Raw genomic sequence first — 6000 nt, forward strand, 5'->3', positions numbered from 1 at the left:
TATTGCTCAGGGCAAGGGGGAGCAGTAGTGAAGTTAGGCAGTATTTAGGTCATAAGAGGGAGCTACCAAATTAAGTTGAGCCTAACTATCTTTGATTGTTATTTTTCAATTGGGTTTTTCAAATAAATAAAAAACACACCCAGCATGATGTTTATAAAGGGTTGTTATGTTGAATTTAGGGAATTTTCAACAGTTCATAGGTGGGGTTTACTATGCTGTGGGATGGAACGGTTTATTGGGTGATATTTGAAACTAAATTAATGAAATAAGCTGCAGTAATCAGAGGAATGTACAATCTAAGGCGAGACAACTATTGCCTAGATCATTGATTTAGCAATAGGATCAGGTAGATAAGGACTAGAAAGAAAAAAAAATTAGATGAAGAATGATGAGCTTTTTGGTAAGGATAGACTGCTGTAAAGCTTGGGTACTCCATTATGTACTGCATACGGGTAAATTAAGTGATCTTATCTATGGGAAGGCAATGGCAGCCCATGATAAAATCATTTGGAACTCTGAGGAGGAACAACAGTTTATGTTGTTGCTCTCTTCCCAAACAGTCTTAGCTTTTCATACATATATCAGGGATGTTACCCAAATGGTAGATGGAGGGATATGACATTGGTCGTGATTTAAAGATGAGGGTTTTTTTGGTGGGCTATTAGAGATAACTGGGTTAATCACGAACATAGAGGTTTTTATTCTTTGTTGCTAGGCAGAACACTTAGGTGACCTAAATATGGACTTGTCATGTCCAACAATCAGTCTTCAGGTCAAGCCCGGGAGAGCCGGGGTAGAACAGAGGTTGAATTAAACATAAGTGTTTTTACAAGATAAGAGATTGTTTGATTGGATTACTAATTGATTCTGAACTAAATGAAAGTCGAATTTAGCCGCCATAAAGACAAAGGAAGTGGGAGGAGCAATAAAGAAGCAAAAGACAATCTCAAAAATGAAAGGCATGGCAATTGGTTGATAAATTACCTAAGGGAATGTTTAGGAAGGTGGAAAAAATTTGACACATAAGCAGAACTATGTGTCAAGAGGGGGGAAGAGGCTAATTGTAGGATTAAATAATATACGAAGGAGAGGACAAAATACTTTTAAAAAAACAAACATTTTTTAGATAGTCTAAAAAGAGAATGCAGTCAGAAATTGTTACATTAATCTGAACATGTGTGAAGATAGTTTATTAACCACACCCGTATGTCAGAGGTTTTGTGCCCCACAGGTGAACTAAAGGAGAAGGTGACCCACTATCTAACCAGGTGACTGGTGAGCATCCAGTCACTAGAAGGAAAACTGGAAGCAGGCCTGTTGGGAAGGGCCCTATCAGGTTATGTTGGTAACCACCTTGGCCATTAGAATAGCAGAGAGAGGAACCTGGGTCCATGTTACCCACTGCAAGAAGGTAAGACCACATACAAGCACAGCTTAGCACACGCAGAGTTGACGAGCGGAACTGGGCCACAGGGTCCGGGGGTCACCTCTGTCAACGAAGATCTCCTACCCAGACCTATCATCACTGTAGTGTGTTCCTAGGGTGTGAGTATGGGGTGGTACTGAGCAGAAGGACTCAAGACAGGAGAGGGTTGGCGGTTTTTGGGAATATGGGTGACCCTGAGCTGCATCATAGTCTCGGCAATAGTCGTGGTATGTCAAGATCCACCACCACCTCGCACCAATTACGCTAGGGCCTTACCATTATTAAGAAATAAAAGGGAAGCGACCCGACATACTGACCGTCAAGGGCGAGTGATCTATAAAATAGGAGTCAGAGAGGGGTGGGGAGTAAGATTCAAAATTAGGATTAGGGATCTTATCAGAGCGGATAAGCAAGCAACATGGGATTATAAGATCCCGTTGTATTTATGTTCAGCTCCCTCGGCAGATTGTTCCTGGGCTCAGGTATTTAGACATACTGGGGGACGGAGATATGAGACGGGGGGGGGCTGGACGTCCAGATGGAGGATAAGAAGGTATAACGACATCCCCACGGAAATGGTAGTAACGATAGTAAAAGTCACTAAAGAGGACATGAAAATAACTTACTGGGCTTGCGCGGACGTATACGGACGGGATACATGTCTAAGATCACATTTAATGGAGTCAAAAGATATAGAGGGAGCAGGTACTGTCATTAATCCATTAATGGCAATAGACCGAGTAAATCAGTCAAGGGATGACGGAGTCAATTTGACTAACCCATCCACTATGAAAGATTTTCTCCTCCAAGAATGGAACAATGGGGAAGTGGAGGGGGTCCCTGATGAGAATCTCTGGTTAAAGTGGATGAAATACACCGCTAGGGCCTTGGGGGAGACCAATTGTTATGCATGCTCCATTGGGCGACCGACAATGTTGACCGCCCCAATGCCAAGGGCAATGTTTCCCTGTGTATTAGACCTGGGGTCCAATCAAAAAGAGCCAAATTGCACCTAGATTCACTTTAACTCCTGGCGAATACCAGTGTTACAGACATAGAAATGGCACCCGTAACTTGGGTGATTTTGATGGCTGTAAGGAGATAATTAATGTGACTGATTTAGATAAGGAAGGGAGGAAAAAAAATTAGGAGCCTAACCATCCCTCTGACTGATTTGTGGTGGGCATGCACTAACAAAGGGAGCATTCGGCAGACATTACCAGAGGGATGGGTGGGTACTTGTGCACCAGTATTGTTGGTCCAACCTGTAAGAATTGGTCATCAAAGACCAGTGACAGGAAGAATAATTAGGAGAAAAAGAAATATAAGTCAGGAAGGAAATAGCCCAATTTGGATAGATGGTATAGGCATCCCCAGGGGTGTTCCAGACGAATACAAAGCTATGAATCAAATATGAGAGAGTTTTACTACAACATTTTTCTGGTGGGTGACAATAAACAAAAATATGGATTGGATAAATGATATCTATTACAACCAACAACGATTTATTGACCAGACTAGAGATGCAGTAAAGGGGATCTCTGAGCGATTATCCGCCATCCCGCTCATAACTTAGTAGAGGTTGGTTCTAGATCAGGCAGAAAGGGCCGGTGTCTATAGAAAGATAAGCCATTATTGCATATTTATCCCTAACACCACCACACTGGATGGGACAGTCACCAGAGCTCTTACAGAATTAACTGCACTAAGTGAAGGATGAACTTAACTCAGAAGTTAGTACATTGTGGATAGATGGTTTGATGAAATATTTGGTAAATGGAAAACCCTAGCAGCCACCATCTTAGGAGCGATCAGTGTTTGTATCGGTATTCTTGTATTATGTGGTTGTTGTCTTGTTCCCTGTGTCCGAGGATTGGTGAGTCAGGCGTTGGTGAAATGCAGTATCTAAACAATGATGAGAGATGGACTGACTCCGGACTCTGACCAGGGGAATGTGAAAAACGATCCTCCAGGCTTGGTGGATGACGAGGATTTGGACCCTGAAAGACCGCAATTGGATGAAATGTTTATTAGTTCTGATGTGATCTCTGAGATTAATCATGCTTGTAAAATACATTTATCCTGAATGTGGGAATATTTAGTCAAAGGGGTGGATTGTTAGATTAATTTGGATTTTAAGAATAATGACTAAAGGATTTCACCCCAAACACAGTATAAATGTTAGAATTATCATGTAGTGTCAACCCACTAACAGAGGGGGCGGTACTAACCATTCAAGGGGGAAGGCGGAAACTGTTTAGAAAAGTCACCTAAAGGTGGGAGGAGTCAAGTCCAAGAGGTATAAAATCGTCTGTTTGTGTCATTGGCGGGAGAGCTCTCTCCATGAATAAAAATACAGATAAGACTTGTGGGTTGTGGACTTTGAATCATTGATGATTAAAACCAGAGCCTTACAACCTCTGGTAATGATTCAAGCTTAGGTTGAATTAGAGATAGAAATTCACATGACATAAACTGATATCAGTATTCAGACCCTTTACTCAGTACTTTGTTTAAGCACCTTTGGCAGCGATTACAGCCTTGAGTCTTCTTGGGTATGACACTACAAGCTTGGCACACCTGTACATTTACATTTTTACATTTTAGTCATTTAGCAGACGCTCTTATCCAGAGCGACTTACAGTTAGTGAGTGCATACATTATTTTTTTATACTGGCCCCCCGTGGGAATCAAACCCACAACCCTGGCGTTGCAAACGCCATGCTCTACCAACTGAGCTACACCCCTACCGGCCATTCCCTCCCCTACCCTGGACGACGCTGGGCCAATTGTGCGCCGCCCCATGGGTCTCCCGGTCGCGGCCGGTTACGACAGAGCCTGGATTCGAACCAGGATCTCTAGTGGCACAGCCTTAGACCACTGCGCCACTCTGGGACTTTCTCCCATTCTTCTCTGCAGATCCTCTTAAGCTCTGTCAGGTTGGATGGGTAGCGTTGCTGTACAGCTATTTTCAGGTCTCTCCAGAGATGTTCGATCAGGTTAAAGTCTGGGCTCTGGCTGTGTCACTCAAGGACATTCAGAGACTTGTCCTGAAGCCACTCCTGTGTTGTCTTGGCTGTGTGCTTTGGGTCATTGTCCTGTTGGAAGGTGAACCTTCGCCCCAGTCTGAGGTCCAGAGCGCTCTGGAGCAGGTTTTCATCAAGGATCTCTGTACTTTGCTCCGTTCATTTTTCCCTCGATCCTGACTAGTCTCCCAGTCTCTGCCGCTGAAAAACATCCCCACAGCCTGATGCTGCCACCCCCATGCTTCACCGTAGGGATGGTGCCAGGTTTCCTCCAGACGTGATGCTTGGCATTCAGGCCAAAGAGTTCAATCTTGGTTTCATCAGACCAGAGACTCTTGTTTCTCATGGTCTGACAGTCCTTTATGTGCCTTTTGGCAAACTCCAAGCAGGCTGTCATGTGCCACTCTACCATAAAGGCCTGATTGGTGGAGTGATGTAGAGATGGTTGTCCTTCTGGAAGGTTCTCCCATCTCCACATAGGAATTCTGGAGCTCTGGCAGAGTGACCATCGGGTTCTTGGTCACCTCCCTGCCCAAGGCCCTTCGCCCCGATTGCTCAGTTTGGCCAGGCAGCCAGCTCTAGGAAGAGTCTTGGTGGTTCCAAACTTCTTCCATTTAAGAATGATGAAGTCCACTGTGTTCTTGGGGATCTTCAATGCTGCAGAAATGTTTTGGTACCGTGCCCCACATCTGTGCCTCGACACAATCCTGTCTTAGAGCTCTACAGACAATTCCTTCGACCTCATGGCTTGGTTTTTGCTCTGACATGCACTGTCAACTGTGGGACCTTATTTGGACAGGTGTGTGCCTTTCCAAATCATGTCCAATCAACTGAATTTACCACAGGTGGACTCCAAAAAAGTTGTAGAAACATATCAAAGATGATCAATGGAAACAGGATGCACCTGAGCTCAACTTTGAGTCTCATAGCAAAGGGTCTGAATACTTATGTAAATAAGGCTTATCTGTTTTTTTATTTTTAATACATTTGCAAAAATGTCTCTAAACCGGTTTTCGCTTTGTCAATGAGGTAGTGTGTAGGATTTTTATTTATTTAATTAATTTTAGAATAAGGTTGTAACATAACAAAATGTGGAAAAAGTGAAGGGGTCTGAATACTTTCCAAATGCACTGTGACTAGGCATCAAGACTGTGTAAAGTCAGTATAAATGTGTGTGCATGTTATGTGTGTTGGAGTGTCAGTGAGTTTGTAGCATACTGTGACTGTGCAAAGAGACAGTGCAAAAAATAAATAAAAAATACAAGGGTCAACTCAGATAGTCCGTGCAGCCATTCTGTTAGCTATTTAGCAGTCTTATGGCTTGGAGATAGAAGCTGGTCAGTAGCCTGTTGGTGTCAGACGTGATGCACTGGTACCGATTGCCGTGCGGAAGCAGAGAGAAAAGTCTATGGCTGAGAAAAGTCTATGGCTTGAGTCTAACGATTTCCCGGGCCTTCCTTTCACACCACCTGATATAGAGGTCCTGTATGGCAGGGAGCTCGCCCCCAGTCATGTACTGGGCTGTCCGCAACATCCCCTGTAGCGCCA

Source organism: Coregonus clupeaformis, unplaced genomic scaffold, assembly GCF_020615455.1.
Source record: "Coregonus clupeaformis isolate EN_2021a unplaced genomic scaffold, ASM2061545v1 scaf0440, whole genome shotgun sequence".
Taxonomy (NCBI): Eukaryota; Metazoa; Chordata; class Actinopteri; order Salmoniformes; family Salmonidae; genus Coregonus; species Coregonus clupeaformis.